The 18,348-nt window shown below is 32.1% G+C and overlaps 2 long non-coding RNA genes across 4 annotated transcripts; one reads left to right on the plus strand and one right to left on the minus strand.

Annotated features, from left to right (window-relative positions):
* Positions 1-2,738: 2,738 nt before the first annotated feature.
* LOC116001780 lies at positions 2,739-6,816 on the plus strand. 3 transcript variants are annotated; one of them, XR_004094285.1, is made up of 8 exons: positions 2,739-3,183; positions 3,551-3,647; positions 3,815-3,968; positions 4,853-4,923; positions 5,009-5,100; positions 5,384-5,516; positions 6,047-6,251; positions 6,403-6,816. It is a non-coding gene; the product is annotated as an uncharacterized LOC116001780 (long non-coding RNA). The 3 variants fall into 3 exon arrangements; XR_004094284.1 differs by having other exon boundaries at positions 3,852-3,968; XR_004094286.1 differs by having other exon boundaries at positions 3,852-3,968; positions 5,016-5,100.
* Positions 6,817-10,851: 4,035 nt separating this feature from the next.
* Positions 10,852-14,173, minus strand: LOC116000974. The gene is made up of 3 exons (XR_004094197.1): positions 13,964-14,173; positions 11,534-11,677; positions 10,852-11,006 (listed from the first exon to the last, which is right to left on the minus strand). It is a non-coding gene; the product is annotated as an uncharacterized LOC116000974 (long non-coding RNA).
* Between the last annotated feature and the right edge of the window lie 4,175 nt (positions 14,174-18,348).

Here is an 18,348-nt window from a genome sequence, read left to right on the forward strand (position 1 = left end):
TGTTTGGAATTGCAGTCGCCACTCCAATCCTCTAACTCAATTTCTAGCCAAACAAAGGGACCACAATCAGTGACACATTTGAAAGGACCAGCCCAAGGTGTCAAAGTACAGCCTCTCTTGGTAACAAAAAAAATGATAGTAAGCAAGAGAAAAGAAGGGGCGTCACTATCTACTCACTTTTATTTAAAAAGCATGGATTAAAATTCTCTAGATTTGTTTTCCATGTTTCTATTAATGACCTACTTGCTAGATGTGTTAAAAATTTGTTTGCTTCCACACATCCGAGATTCCTTAACTTTGATTTTACTAAAACTTTATTTGATAGAGATAAGGAATCACTGGGAAGTTATAAGGCACATTTGAAAACTTTTTATGGCAAATACTACTTACACAAGGGGTTTTGGTTCTATGTCAATGGGATTGACACTTTTTGCTTTGTTTTGGGCACTGGTTTAATTGTTGATTCACATAAGGGACAATTTGGTATTCCAAAGAGTGATGATGTTTTTCATGGATTTTTTCATTGGCCAAAGAAGAAAAAAGATATAGAATCTTATATTCATAATTGTGCTACTTACCACCATACTACATCTAAATCATAACTTGACATTTCCATGGATTTTGTGTTTGTTTTAACCTTAAGCTCTAGGAGGAAAGATTTTGTGCTTGTCAATTTTAGAAAAAATGGCTAAATTTAATAATTCTCATGTTGTTACATTTTGTGGTGTGCTGTTAGACTTAGTTGTTTCACTTTTTGATTGTAGGATAAAGTTAATTGGAGCAACTGATGTTAAGCATCCCAAGAAGAAGTTGCATGAGTGTGATAAAGCATAAAGTGAACTTGCTAATTTGTCTTTCTTTGAAGATTTAGATTCGAGGACGAATCCTTTTCAAGAAAGGGAGAATAATAGGAACCAACACACATGGAATCCAATAAGATTCCATAGTGTGCTCATCACAAGGCCCATAATTACATCCTTAAAGCATCACTGGGGGAAGAAACAAGAAAGCCAAAGAAGAATTCCGTTTGATAGAGGAAAGTATTATAGTGACCCATTTCAAGTGATATCACGGATAAAAAACAATGCTTATAAGATTTGAGGTCGAATCATTTTCAAGAAGGGGAGGATGATGCGGCCCAACAAAATGAAGATCCATTAAGAGTACCAATTTGGCCAATCACATGGCCCAAGTCCAAACAATTAAGGCAACTCTTCATTGGTTATGTTCAAGGATGGTGGAAATCCAAGTCAAGCCCAATTGCAAAAGAGGAAGAAGAACTCAAGACTTTTTATAATTGTTTAAGTGCTGATTTTGGGAATTAAATTAGGCCCAAATCAGCCATATTATTTTTTGTCATCATTATTTTAAATTGTTTGGCATTAAAGAGAAAACACTAGTTTGTATTTAGAAAAGATTGCTTAAAATCTCATTCTAAATAGGACTATATTTACTTGCGTTCTAGATTAGGTTTAGGATTCTTTTTCCCATTGTATTTAGGGTTAAAATGCTACCCCTACACCTATAAATAGGGCACATCCATAGTAGTTTTAATCATGCTTTCATTCAATAAAATTCTTAAGTTTTTATTTACACTTGTGTAAGAAACCTTATGGCTGATTGTGGACTCAATTAGTGGCTAGTCGTGGACTCGACTAGCAAATTGATTCGTGGACTTGAATCAATCTTCCCTTCTTCAAATTTAGATTTAGGTTCGTGGACTCATTGTTGAATCGAAGGAAATTAGATCTGACTCTAGTTGATTGAAGATTGCATCATCGAGGTACTTGAAGCTACAATGGGATTCTTCTAAGTCTTTGAAGATTCGGGACTAAGGGTTTCTCGTGAGGTCTAAGGTATTTCGATCCATCTCTTTCCTTACCTTGGGAACTATCTTGGGACAATACTCCATATTTATTTGAACCTTGCACTAGGTTCATATCAAAGGGTCCTTGATGATTGAAGAAGGGTTGTGATAAGTGCCAAAGATACCTAGGAAAAAGGTCTAATTAAGGGGTACAATTGTGCTTGTTTGATATCTTTTTGCGGCTAATCTTTGATGTTTTATGCTCTAATGTGTTAATCAATTGCAAAGCTCTATTCTTGACGCACTTTAGTATGGTTTAATAGGTTTTTGAGGCTTAAACGAGAAGCATGTGAACTTGGTGAGAGAAGCAAACAAAGGAGAAGAAGTCGACACAACAAAAAAAGGTGTAAATAGCAACGGACGAATTCCGTCGCTAAAGGGATTAGCGACGGAATTAGCCTGTCGCTAAAATGCTCGTAGCTAGAGCATAGCGACACAATCCGTCGTTATTTTCTCTCGACGACGATTTGATGACGAAATTTGTGAGAAAATAACGACGAAAAATTCCGTCGTTGAATGTAGTTAACTTTACAAAATGAACCATATAAGTATAACTTTACACTACTCTTATTAAAAAAAGGTGTAGTGCATTCCCAAATATTAAAAAAAGACACTACTTTTCGCAGCACCCACTGAGGTCGGGTGCTGCAAAAAGTAAAATATTAAAATTATAGCTAACTTTCCGCGGCACCTACAACAAGCGGGTGTCGCGAAAAAAAGTAATTATTAAAATAATATTTTACCTTTCGCGGCACCCGCTCCTATGGGTGCCGCGAAAAGTCTGTCATTTTCTTTTTTTTTTTTGCAAAGGTCATTTTCTTTGTTTCTTAAGAACTCATTTTCCCCAGATACTATACGCGTAAATGGCAGATCTGAGAGCTCATGTGCCATTTACGCCATCTCCATCCGCCATTGAAGCTGCTACCGCCGCCGCCAACGCTCCTCTGCCGTTGTAGCTGCCGCTGCCATTATCTTCATTAGCTTCTTCATCTTCTTCAGTACCTGCACCATTGCTGCCTGCTGACGCCATTGCTTCTGCCGACCATACTTAGATGTGCATTCTCACTCTCTCAGATCTAGTTCCTCTATCTCACTCTCGATCTAGCACCGCCGCGAACCGCCTCCACCGCCCCAACCGCCGCTGATTACTTCGTCGTTTCTGCCGATCTGACGCCACCGTCGACACTGCGCTACCACCACCTCCCTTCTCTCACGACAACATCTTCCCCCTCTCACTCAGACGACGCCCCGTCTCCACCGCCGCCGACGCTGCCACTGCCTCTGCGCCCCCGCCGTCCACCGCCGCTAGCACGCAGGTTCGTTTTTCTTTCTTTTTATTTTTATTTTTATTTTTATATTTAATTTTATTTTGAATTTTAATGGTCAATAATATAAGAGTGACAGTGTGGTCCTGAATTGTGATTTGTATTCGTCTTTACTAATGGTGCATTAAAATTATTTTTCTTACATAGATATAGTATATTGACTTGTAGATATGGGTATCAAGCTTTTTTGTTTGTGAAACCAAAAGTGAATTCTGTAAAAAATTGTGTAAGAAATGCATAAATATGCTGCAATATGAAGTGAATTATGCTTACTAAAAAATTGTTGTTTTTAGAGGCAAAACAATTGATGCTTCAAGTTTTTTGGTTTTTACTGGTCTTGATTTGTCATTTATTCCAGGGAGATTTTGATGAACTCTAGGCTATGCGGTTGTGGAGGGAACACCAGTGAGACAGCGCTGCCTCCCTTGCTGTGGTTGTGGCATTGGTTGGTTCTTGTGAGTTACCCCATCAAAGCTTGTTATTTGCTTATCTGCAATGTAAACTGAAACTTCAATTTTTGAGGTTAATTAGATGAAAGGTTGAGTTCTGCTTCTTGCATATAAAGTTCTGTGCTACCATCGTTTTGCTTATGCCTTCTACCTAATTGCTTATCTTGTGTTAGTTAAAATTGGATGAGATTCTGATGCTGTGAGTTTTAGTGTGAGTGAATGTGGAATGGAAAGTGTTAAAACGAAGTGTCAAGACTCTCCGAGTGTCGTGTCTCTCAAGGATGACAAATTGGAGCGAATTGGTGTTGACATTGAATGTGTTAAGAGGTAAGAGTTGCAAGTATTACTAAGGGTTGTTTTGATAAATAAGTTGGGGGTTGTAGGAACAAGAGTAAACTAAACAATTCAAAAGGAAATGAAGGGAGTGTATACCACAGTTAAACAAATCGATTAATCGTCCTAAGGGGATTTGAAAACGAGTTTCGAGATTGAATTAGGGAGTCACGGTATTTATACCGAGTGGCGTCACACTCAAACTCTCAATCCTCATTCGGTTGAGGCATTTTATCGAACACCTTGCCTACCACTCCTTCCGGACCTTGTCCTTTCGAACTAAGGGCAGTGATGTAGATGAGTTGGACTCGTGAGAGGCCGCTATCGCGCACATACTCACTTTCACCTAGTTCACTTACTATTCCGACCGAAATAGAAGCAAAGCATGAGGAACATCACCCACACAAGATTACAAACCTACTCCACAATCTTCATAATCATAAGGCAAAATTCAAGCATCAATCCAATGTCTAACATGGGCACACACACCCCAAGCTATTCTACTCAAACATAATGAACATTCAAGAACAACAAAGTAAAATTAAACAAGCAATATTGTAAAGGAACAATCCTAAGAAAAGAGTATTATACTTAAGGAATTATGAGTTCTACATCTTCACGAAGGATGATCATAATTGGGTGATGAAACTGTATAATGTTGTCCAGAAATGACCGGAAACTTGACTATTTTTTGCACTTATCAGATTCTTATTGGCTTGATCCAATCTTGAAGCTAAAATGTAGTTTGGTATCTGTTTCCTTAATTCACAAAAGTGAGCTCCTAAGCTATTATTAATTCATTCTTGATCTGTAAAATAGTTTGGTATCTGTTTCCTTAATTTCTTTTTCTTTTTTTTTTTTTTGTTTTTTCTTGGCAGGGCTAGATGGAAAGACGAATGGCTATATTCTGATAAATGCCAATGGTTGATTAAACCAGATGAGATTTGAGGTATGGTTGATATTTTTTTCAATGATACATGTGATTTTTATTAAATAATACCACCTAGTTTGACCTGATAAACAAATACTACTAGAATGCAGATTTGTGATAAACAAATACTACTAGAATACCTGGATTCATTCACACGGGTTTCCTCATCCTCAAGGAGTTATGGCCCAACTCATTGTAGGTTTTATTGTTTCTTCCATTGCTGTAGAAGGATTCCATAATAGGAAGTGAATTTTTTTATAAAATTGATGATGATGCTTCAGAAATATTCCTCCCTTTAATAATTCAACCTCAAATTAAAACAGCAGTTGTTTTCTGTGTTTTGTTCATTACAGGCAAATAATTAATAACAGAACAATCCAATATTTTCACTTTTTCCCTATATGAGTTTTAGCATTGTAATATTTTGTGTTCACTTTTTAGTACAGATACTTAGCTCGTGCTCCATGTCATTTTACAGGTATACCTACAACTTGGGGCGTAAGTTGCTTAATGGCACATATATCTGGAGTCAGAGTTACCAATTCAAGTCTTCTCCTTACCCTGGTCAAAACTCTGTTGAACGTGTAATCGTTTTTGGCGATATGGGAAAGGTTTGGAATATATGTAACAAAACTAGAAAAAGATGTGTATCTGTGCGTTTCAAATTTGTGATTCACTTGAAGTTCTGCCCTTATCTACCTTATAGCAATGCTTCGTTAAATCTCATCCAAATAACTAAATTAGTATATGCTTTTAACCAAGTATACATTGTTAGTATCTGGTACAGATTTCTTATATGATTATTGGGATTATAGATAGAATGTACATTTTACATATTTGGCAAAGATAATACATTATGGATTTGTTAACAGTTTTGTAGCTTATGTAAGCCAAAAATCCGGGTTATGGAGTTGATTATGGATTATTCACGCCCCATGATTATTGACTAATCATAATCCATGTCATAAGCTTATACTAGAAGTCTAGAATGGGGCTACTATCAAGAGTTCTCTTTAGTAACTGTTCTATGCTTTCTCCAAATTCTAGAGGTGTGAGGTCTTTGTTTTGGACTTGTGATGGTCATATATCTACATAATCATATAGATGTTACAATAATGTGATTCCACTTGTCAACCCGCAGGATGAAGCTGATGGCTCCAGTGAGTATAACAACTTCAACCCGGTTCCCTTAATACCACTAAGCAGCTGATAGATGATCTAAAAAACATTGATATAGTCTTTCACATTGGAGATATCTGTTATGCCAATGGATACATCTCGCAGTGGGATCAATTTACATCACAGATAGAGCCAATTTCTTCATGTGTACCATACATGATTGTGAGGTACATTGCTGAACGTGTTTGAGCACATTCTGCCTTCCTGCCTTTAGTTATAACTAGTCATTTGTGTTTTGCAGTGGTAATCATTTGTGATACTCACATGCTTTATTCTTTTGGTGGTTTATTTATTTTTATTTTTTAAACATTTTTTCAGGCTAGTTATTGTTGAAGTTAAAATCGGGTAATACTCGATCTTTAATTTAATTTTCCAGCTGGCCGGAATGTGTTAGTTTGATGCATGCATGCATGCTGTGTCTTTAATTTAATGAAGCTGGGACATAATTGAAGATGAACATACACAGGCACTTAGCTTCATTCTGTCATTTTAATTTCTGGAACTTAATTAGCTTGTTGTTGGATTATTATTATTATTATTATATATTCCAGATGGGTTCTAGTATGAAGCAGTCCATTTTTTATGAACAAACTTCAAATGGAGGCTATATCCTTACTTGAGATTATTGTATACTATATGGCTTTTCTTTTTATTGAGATTTTTGTATTCTGTTGCAAAGGAGCATTCTAGCTTTGGGGAGATTACTGAGTCAAAGGTAGCATTGTTCATTCATGATTCTGGATCTTGTTGGCATACTTTTCCCATCTTTGAGTTATCTAATATTTTATTTAGACTGCTTGATTGTTTTTAAGCTTCAAGCTGGTTCTTATTATGAAAGAAAAAAAAAATATATATATATATATATATATATAATATAATTTTTTTAAAAAATTCTTTCCGCTACACCCGCTAGAGCAGGTGTAGCGGAAAGTCATATTATTTTTTTAAAAATATACAGCGGGTGTAGCGGAAAGTCATATTAATTTTTTTTATAAAAATATTTTCCGCGGCACCTGTAGCGGAGCAGGTGCCGTGCAAAGTCAATAATATAATATTATATTAATACTTTCCGCGGCACTTGCTCCATTACTGGTGCCGCGGAAAGTAATTAATTAAAAAAAAAAAGAAAATTATATGCTTTCCGCGGCACCTGTAACGGGTGCCGTGGAAAGCCTACCCTTTTAGCGGCAGTGCCATAGGCTACACCTGTAGAGGTGTAGTGAAAACACTTTTACAGGTGTAGCGTATGGCTTTTTTTGTACTAGTAGTGACGGAAATTCCGTCGCTAAATGTAGTGATAGAAACTTCGTCGCTAAACCAACATAAACTCCGTCGCTAGTTTCCTACCACTTCGATCTGTGACGAAATTTGTAAGGGAATTGCGACAGAATTTTTCGTCAATATATATAGCGTCAAAAATTTTCGTAGCTAATGTCCGTCGCTACATGCAAATTTGTTTCTATTATTTGCATTGGATACAATTTAGCTACACATTAGAGACGAAAATATCCATCACTAATGTTAACAACGGATATTCTCGTCGCTATTTTGTCATTATTCTTTATTGTTATTAGGTATTTAGCTATGGATTTCCTACGATTTTTATCTACTAAATTTTTAAAATTAAAAAAAATCTATCTACTAATTAATATTATATTACATACCTGTATTAAACTTATAATATAGTACTTTAATAACATAATTGTAAAATATATTATATTAAAAAAAGTTTTTTCCCAAAATGGTCCCTCAACTATTGCTCATTCTCAATTTTGCATTTCGACTTTCAATTGTGGTCCCTCGACTTTCAAAAACTCACCTAATTCAGTCCTCCATTACATATTTCGTCTAATCAATGTTAAAATGGAGGGAAGTTTCGTCTATTTACCTATTGTTAGCTTAATAAACATTGAGAAATAGTTGAGGGACCATTTTGAGAAAAACTCTTTTATTTATTTTATTTTTGTTTATGTTCATTTTTTAAGACTATCAAATGAATTTTTGTAGATTTTTCTCACAAATATAAATAGTTAAAATTGCACAACCTCAAAACTTTTTAATTTCTTTACAGACTTTTTCCCTCTATCTAAACATACAAACTATTCCTATCAAGTTTTACAATAAGTTCCATAAAATTCATAAATACTCATATACTTTTTATTTTTATCTTTTTATGTTCATAGACAATCAATCACTATATGTATCACATTAAATATTATTTTTATCATTGAAAATAATAATATTATTTTTTGAGCTTAGACACCCAGAGAGTGCAAAATGTAGGGAAAATGTTGGACCAAAAGGAAAGTTTTTTCCAGTAAACTTCTCAGCTGAGCAGAAAAGTAAAGTCTCGTCAATGTTTTCTGCAATATTTCATGTATTTAATTTCGAAGTAATTATTAAATTTTATATTAATTTGAATTATTTAAGATATTGTATGGCACCTTTTATATGTTTTCATATTCTTATTTTTTATTAATACTTAATTATTAAGGCAAGTATAATTTATTTTGTATTGTGGACACATTATTTTTAATAATTTTGATTTAATTAAATTATACCTTAATTATAAACATCCTACCTAATAATTTTAGTATATTACACGAGACACAATAATTACTATAAACAATGTTTAATAATTGTCAATTTGTATTCAACAATAAAATTAATAGTTAATTTTTAAGTCAATTATAAAATATTTTGTACTGTGTGCAAATTATTTTTAATTATTTGGGTTTAATAATATTATATCTTATTTATAAAAAAATCCAAACTAATATTTTTAGTACTACGGACGTGACTAAGAATTATTTTAATCGGTGTCTAAGCGGAATTTTTGCAACAATGATAATTAATAATTATTATTAATATTATTGCCTAATAAATATTTATGGTAATTCTCATCACCTTCTTCCGTTTAATTTTTATGATAATCTATATGCATATGTTTATACTTAAGGTATAATATTATTGGCACAAAATAAATTATGCTTACATTGAGGTTGTATGTTTAGACAGAGGGAAAAAGTTTGTAGAGAAAGTTTAAAATTTTGAGGTTGGATTGTGCGATTTTAACTATTTATATTTGTAAGAAAAAAATGTATAGAAATTCTAATTTGATAGTCTAAAAAAAATGTAAATAAACAATAATGAAAGAAATAAAAGAGTTTTTCCAAAATGGTCTCTCGATTATTTCTCAATGTTTATTAGGCTAACAATAGGTAAATAGACGAAAATGCCCTCCATTTTAACACTGATTAGACGGAATATGTAACGGAGGACTTAATTGGGTGAGTTTTTGAAAGTTGAGGGACCACATTTGGTGCAATTGAAAGTCGAAATGCAAAATTGAGAATGAGCAATAGTCGATGGACCATTATGGGGAAAAACTCTATTAAAAAATTTAAATCCAATAACTATAGCATTGTAAAGTTTTACATCATTAGAAACAATACGAAATATATCAAAAGTTCATTTACATGTGGCATGGGACTTTATGGAGGGCATGTAGCAAGAAGAGCTCTAAGTCTCTTACACAACTCAGTGCTATAGAGTGCAATTGCGATGCTTGAGAGGTCAATTGAACTGAAAGGATTAAGGAGGCAATGTGAGACAATTTCACCTTTAAGTGAATCAGCTTTTATAATGTAATTCCTAAATGTACCTCAACTTTCCAAATCATTGTGTTAATACTCAGACTATACTGAAATTTGAATAAAGACTGCATCATTATAGTAGTTGTTATAGTTTAAGTTTCCTAATAATGCATTTTCCAAGACTTCATAAAAAAGATGTCTACATTATTAACATTTTTTTAAAATTAGTTTATGTTTACTTTACCTTGGTAGTATGCAGGGCCGTATCTGAGCATGTTTAACCCGTGCAACGGCACAGGGCCCCCAATTTCTTGGGGCCCCATATTTAAAAAAAAAAAATTTATATGTATATGTAGTTTACAAAAGTTTAGGCTAAATGTATGAAGATTGGACTAATTTGTGACAAGATGGAATTGAGCCCAATTCACAATTGCTTTTAAAAACCCAATATATATATAAATTAAACCCAATATTAGAACTCTATGTATTTGAGATAGTGACTCCCTATTCTAGTTTCCTGAGATTGTATCTTTGAACCATCTCACTCAATACAATTCGTTCAGTTCTCATCTGGTATCAGTTAGCTAGGTTAAATGTGACAGTTTTTCAATTCTTGAATTCACAATTCGATAATTTCATAGATCTGATTCTTCAATTCTTCTTGATCACACAAACTCTCAAGTCTCAAGTTCTTCAATTCTCTTAACAGGTAATTAAAAACTACGCATTTTTCATAATTTTTGTTTATTGTTTTAAGAATTTGTTTCTTGATTAATTATTTATTTAGAATTTCCAAATAAATTCTTTTTTTCCTTAAGATTTTATAATTATGTCTTCTAGAAAATATACATCTAGTCTGAGAAGCGTAAAAAGAAAAGAAAAATTGAGTAACTAACTCAATCTCAAAGAGGAGCTTTTGAAAAATTCATTACAAAACAAACTCAAATAAATGAGCAAAAAGATGATTCCAAGGAAAAATTGTTAAATGTGCCACGCATGTCACTTTTTAAATAAAATTTTTTATTTTTTTAATACAATATTTATATTTTGATACAACTTTTTGAATAATTATTATTTATATATATAGAAATTACTCGAAAAAATGACCCAATTTAAGATATAGCACAGGGCCCAATTTTTATTGGAACGGTCATGGTAGTATGTCCTGATAGTGAAATTTGATATGTGCCTAGATTTCGTTGCTTATGTTGATGTAACATATGCCGTTGAGATAGTTACTGAATCCATAAGAAAACCTTCTGAACTTGTTGGCAAAAACTCGTTAGTTTCCACCATGTGCTTTCTACACCTCTTTGTAGCTGCTATCTGTTATTAAATCATAATTTTATTAGAATTGTGAGTAATGAACCATTAATGATGCAATAGACTACACTACAAGAAATTTCACATTTAGTGATAATAGAAGTTGCCACCAAAACTATATTTTTGTCACTATTGAAATTAATGACCACTTTTGAAGTCGTCACATGTGGTCACTATATCCTTCGTCCTTTTGAAAAGTTGTCACAATTACTCAAAACTTTTGTGACAGTGTTTACATACACTAAAAGTAGTATTTGAGTGATAACAATACTGGTCACAATAAATGTACAATTTGTGACTACATATGTTATTACAAAAAATTGATCTAGTGACAACTAAAATTGTTGCAATTAATTATTTTATTGTGACAACACTTTAGTCACAATAGTTGTACTTATTTGTGATCATTGTTCTTGACGCAAAAAATGGTTATCGGTAACCTAAGAAGTGGTAACAAATAATTACTTTGTTGCGACAACAATCATAGTAACAAATGTTGTATTTATTTGTGACGAAAGAAGTTAACTCACATGAAGGCACCCTCCTGCAAATAGTTTTTGAGGATTGTCTAAGAGTCTTGGGCAAGAATATCATGAAGAAGCATGTAACCATGCACTGCAGAAGCAAGCGCGGGTGCTGTGGTTTCTGGCATGGGAGTAGAGATGTCTGCCAACCTAGTAGGATAATTTTCATCTAATCATTTGTAGTTCACAAACTCGTATATAGTTCATTCTAAATGACTATGAAATTCAGTACAAATTAACATCATTCATGCTTATTTTTCATGTAAAATGACTATGTAGTACAGTCCAATGTTATAAGGAATAAGGATGCTTATGTAACCAGACAACATTGGAGGACAACACAACACAAGTTGGGCTTATGGTAAATTTCGCCATACACAGAGAGCACTAAAGTAGGTTCCAGCACTTTGATATCCAGTTCATTAAAAACAATATATATAACAAAAACATGAAAAAGGAAAGAGTTAATTCCAACAATGGTCTTCCGATTATGTTAATTTCCCAAAATTAATCCCTTTTTTTTTAAATACTACTAACTCTATTACAATGCAGTATCTGTTCATAACTACTTTCTCAACCTATTGAAGCACAAGAGTTAGTAGTTAGTATTAGTAGTTAGTATTGCCTCCACTAAGGCTCGAACCCACCACCTCCCGTATAAAAGGAAGGGTTTGATGCCACTGGACTACAACGTCATTGGCTTTCCCTTGGCTTTTAATTTGGACAATTTAAATCCCTTGACTTTCAATTTTTTTCCAATGTTGGTCCTTTCGTCAAATTTTAGATAAGTTGAGGTCAAATGAATGGGTAAAATTGTCCGTTCACATGCTTAGTGTATTATTACTCGTATTTCTCATGTCCTATGCGCTGTATATATGAATATAATCTCAGTCGATGTCTCAATCGAAGCCATTAATCTCTGAGATTATATTCATATATATATATATATATATATATATATATATATATATATATATATATAGTATAGGACAAGAGAAATACAAATAATAATAGACTATATAGGTGAACGGACAATTTTACCCCTTCATTTGACCTCAACTTAACCAAAATTTGACTAAAGGACCAACATTGGAACGAATTTGAAAGTCAATGGACTTAAATTGTCCAAATTAAAAGTCAAGGACTAATTTTGGAAAATCAAAATAGTCAGAGGAGTATTGTTGAAATTAACTCAAAAGGAAACAAATAAAGAAAAACTCCATAAATAGTCAGAAATCTTCAATGGGGTCAGATCAGATCAAATTCTTATAATTGAGGATAAGAATGAAAAATTTTCACCCCAACCAACAAACACTAGTAAGTAATAGCTAAAAAGACCATATTATCTTGAAAGAGCAAATTGAAAGAATATGCTATGAAGATATCACAATTTACATGCATGGCAGCACTGTATGGCATCACTATGATCCAGAACCTTAGTTCAATACTCATACTAATATAAAACATACTAGGCTACCAGCAGCAAAATGAGTTGGAAAGTCATGAAACAGACTTATATCTCTTCCTTGTTCTTGTGCTTTAATGAGTAGGAAAGTTATGGATTTAACAAATACTCTAACAGCTTAATAGAAACAAGAAATCTCAATGAGTGTAAAGTATGAAATTAGATGTTTTATGCTAAGGCAATTGTTCCATACATCCTCTGGTTTAAAAGATGACAGCAGCTCAGTTGCAAAAGAAAAAAGTAGAACATAATGAAAAATGATTTGCACACCACGTTATATTTTTGTTCAGAGCACTTTTTGGCATGAAAAATCATTCTTGTCTTTGCCCTCCTCCATCCCTTCTTTCAACCAAAATAACACATAAAGATAAAAAAAAAATTAAAAATTGACAGATGCAATAGAGGATCATTATTTAGGAAACAATTTGTGGCATTAGAAGTGGATATGGAATTACTTTATTTTATTTTACTTTTTGCATCAAAGCACCAAAATGCATAAACTATGACGTGCCTTTTTTTTTTCTTCTACTTGTAGCAAAGTAAAATTAGACAGTCGAAATTAGTAGCTTAAAGAAAAATTTTGTATGGATCGGAGTATACCAAAACTATAAAATACCATAAGAAGGCAAAGCCGCATATTGGCATAAATGCCACAACTGTCCACTGTTGATAAGATGACTACATATTTACCAGTACAGAAAAAAATGGCATATAATTCCTCTCAAATGGAAAACATAACTCACATTCAAGCATGGAATTCAAACAAGTAGAAACTAGAAAGTTCTTCAAGACAAAAAAATATTTAATGTAATATGCAAACATAAAACTATGTGAAACGGATGCAAAATGTAACTATCATGTGAACATCAGAAGAAACGTAAGGAAACATATGCACATAGAGAAATACTGATTGGAAAGTCTTGTCTAATTCACTATATGCTGGAGAGGTTCCTAGCTCATTAGAAAAATACCCGTTCATGGAATCCAGCAGGGCCTGGCTCAACACATTCATAAGAGCTCTTATCTCCATCGCGTTGGAAGGAGCATAGCAGCATGTCCGAGCATGAATATTAGACTCAACTTTTTTTTTTTTAAAAAAAAAAAGCTAGGCAAAGGTATTATGGCAAGATTACAATGAAATAGAGGAAATTTTCCTAACTAATAAATTAACCAGTGGGCTCAAACAGGTCTTCGTCGTCGTTGTCGGAGGCGGTAGTAGGTGAAGAGCTAAGGCAGAGAGGAGGATGGCGAATGAAATTTGGGTTTAGAGTTAGGAGGCAGAGAGGCGGATAGGTCTAACTAGGGGTGAGCAAAAAAACCAGACCGACCGAAAAATTGACGACCGAAAATCGAACCGACCGAATATTTCGATTTTCGGTTCGGTTTCGATTATTAAGGTAAAAAAAATTCGGTTATTTTAGTTTTTTGGTCGGTTATCGGTTTTTCAAGAGAAAGCCGAAAACCGACCGAAAAACCAAACATTAATCTAATGAAAAAATAATAAAATTTTGACCCTATCCCATTTACATTTTACAAGTCCATAGTCTATCATATTAATTTTAATTACTTTATTTTACTAATATTATTTTAGTAATATTATAGTTTCATAATTCATAATCATATATATGTACGTACGAATATATATGTATACTGACATAGTGTATATAGTGTTATATATATTTAATATAATGTACATATATATACATATTGACATATAATGTATGTAGTGTTATATATATTTAATATAATGTGCATATTAATATTATATTGAATATATATGTACAGTATGTCAGTATACATATATATTCAATATAATATGTACAGTGTATATATATATATATATATAAAACATACTGTACATATTTTCATATATGAGTACACTAATTCTAACCATTAAATGTATATAAATTCATATAAGCTACGATTGCACGGCATTTGTTAATCATATAATGTATATAGTTCATTTATATCTCACTAAACTACTATTGTACTTGAGGACATTAATTTTAGAGTTAATACCCATTTTGGTCCCTTGACTATAGTGTAATACTTGATTTTGTCCCATAGAATTAAAAGTACCCAATTTAGTCCTCTAACTTGTGAAATATACTCAATTTGGTCATCCGTTACAATTTCCATCCATCAGCCGTTAAAAATGGGGGCAAAATCGTCATTTTCAATAGCCGAGGGACCAAAATAGGTACTTAATAGTTGAGGGACCAAAATGAGTATTTATTATTATTATTATTATTATTATTATTATTATATTTAATATTGGGACAATGTCTCTTAGTTTAGTTTTATATATCAACACTAGGAGTGTAATCTATTAACCGAACCGTTTTAACCAAAGTTTTTAAAACTTTAACTGTTAACTAAACCGAATTAAATTTTTTTTGAGATTAATTAGTCTATTAACTGAACTTTTTAAAGCTAAAGTTCTAAATCCTAAAAATAATACCTATAATAATAAATTCAATTAAAATAATACATATAGTAATAAATCCATAAGGAAATATACAAAAATAATATCATAAATACATTACAAATTTATAGAGATTTTACATATTAGATTATATATTTATTTATTTAGTTATATATATGTTTAAAATTTCGGTTAATCGTTCGGTTGACCGACAATTTTGAACGCAATTAACCGTTAATCGAAATTTTAAAAAACCTTTAACGATTAACCGAACTGAAAAAGTTCTGTTAAAAACGGTTAACCGACACTTTCAAACCCAATTAATCATTAATTGAATTTTTAGAAAATCTTGAACCATTAACCGAACCCAAATTCAAACCCAATTAACCGTTAACAGAAATTAAAAAAAAAAACATTTAGCCATTAACCCAACCGAAAAAGTTCAGTTAAACAATGGTTAACCGTTTGGTTCGGTTAATGGTTAAAGGTTTTTTAAAATTTTAACTAAACTTTTTAAAATTTTGATTCAATGGTTTGGTTAATGGTTAAAGGTTTTTAAAAATTTCAATTAACGGTTAATTGGGTTCNTACCATAAGAAGGCAAAGCCGCATATTGGCATAAATGCCACAACTGTCCACTGTTGATAAGATGACTACATATTTACCAGTACAGAAAAAAATGGCATATAATTCCTCTCAAATGGAAAACATAACTCACATTCAAGCATGGAATTCAAACAAGTAGAAACTAGAAAGTTCTTCAAGACAAAAAAATATTTAATGTAATATGCAAACATAAAACTATGTGAAACGGATGCAAAATGTAACTATCATGTGAACATCAGAAGAAACGTAAGGAAACATATGCACATAGAGAAATACTGATTGGAAAGTCTTGTCTAATTCACTATATGCTGGAGAGGTTCCTAGCTCATTAGAAAAATACCCGTTCATGGAATCCAGCAGGGCCTGGCTCAACACATTCATAAGAGCTCTTATCTCCATCGCGTTGGAAGGAGCATAGCAGCATGTCCGAGCATGAATATTAGACTCAACTTTTTTTTTTTTAAAAAAAAAAAGCTAGGCAAAGGTATTATGGCAAGATTACAATGAAATAGAGGAAATTTTCCTAACTAATAAATTAACCAGTGGGCTCAAACAGGTCTTCGTCGTCGTTGTCGGAGGCGGTAGTAGGTGAAGAGCTAAGGCAGAGAGGAGGATGGCGAATGAAATTTGGGTTTAGAGTTAGGAGGCAGAGAGGCGGATAGGTCTAACTAGGGGTGAGCAAAAAAACCAGACCGACCGAAAAATTGACGACCGAAAATCGAACCGACCGAATATTTCGATTTTCGGTTCGGTTTCGATTATTAAGGTAAAAAAAATTCGGTTATTTTAGTTTTTTGGTCGGTTATCGGTTTTTCAAGAGAAAGCCGAAAACCGACCGAAAAACCAAACATTAATCTAATGAAAAAATAATAAAATTTTGACCCTATCCCATTTACATTTTACAAGTCCATAGTCTATCATATTAATTTTAATTACTTTATTTTACTAATATTATTTTAGTAATATTATAGTTTCATAATTCATAATCATATATATGTACGTACGAATATATATGTATACTGACATAGTGTATATAGTGTTATATATATTTAATATAATGTACATATATATACATATTGACATATAATGTATGTAGTGTTATATATATTTAATATAATGTGCATATTAATATTATATTGAATATATATGTACAGTATGTCAGTATACATATATATTCAATATAATATGTACAGTGTATATATATATATATATATAAAACATACTGTACATATTTTCATATATGAGTACACTATGCACGGCATTTGTTAATCATATAATGTATATAGTTCATTTATATCTCACTAAACTACTATTGTACTTGAGGACATTAATTTTAGAGTTAATACCCATTTTGGTCCCTTGACTATAGTGTAATACTTGATTTTGTCCCATAGAATTAAAAGTACCCAATTTAGTCCTCTAACTTGTGAAATATACTCAATTTGGTCATCCGTTACAATTTCCATCCATCAGCCGTTAAAAATGGGGGCAAAATCGTCATTTTCAATAGCCGAGGGACCAAAATAGGTACTTAATAGTTGAGGGACCAAAATGAGTATTTATTATTATTATTATTATTATTATTATTATTATATTTAATATTGGGACAATGTCTCTTAGTTTAGTTTTATATATCAACACTAGGAGTGTAATCTATTAACCGAACCGTTTTAACCAAAGTTTTTAAAACTTTAACTGTTAACTAAACCGAATTAAATTTTTTTTGAGATTAATTAGTCTATTAACTGAACTTTTTAAAGCTAAAGTTCTAAATCCTAAAAATAATACCTATAATAATAAATTCAATTAAAATAATACATATAGTAATAAATCCATAAGGAAATATACAAAAATAATATCATAAATACATTACAAATTTATAGAGATTTTACATATTAGATTATATATTTATTTATTTAGTTATATATATGTTTAAAATTTCGGTTAATCGTTCGGTTGACCGACAATTTTGAACGCAATTAACCGTTAATCGAAATTTTAAAAAACCTTTAACGATTAACCGAACTGAAAAAGTTCTGTTAAAAACGGTTAACCGACACTTTCAAACCCAATTAATCATTAATTGAATTTTTAGAAAATCTTGAACCATTAACCGAACCCAAATTCAAACCCAATTAACCGTTAACAGAAATTAAAAAAAAAAACATTTAGCCATTAACCCAACCGAAAAAGTTCAGTTAAACAATGGTTAACCGTTTGGTTCGGTTAATGGTTAAAGGTTTTTTAAAATTTTAACTAAACTTTTTAAAATTTTGATTCAATGGTTTGGTTAATGGTTAAAGGTTTTTAAAAATTTCAATTAAC

This window comes from Ipomoea triloba, chromosome 13, assembly GCF_003576645.1.
Source record: "Ipomoea triloba cultivar NCNSP0323 chromosome 13, ASM357664v1".
Lineage (NCBI taxonomy): Eukaryota > Viridiplantae > Streptophyta > Magnoliopsida > Solanales > Convolvulaceae > Ipomoea > Ipomoea triloba.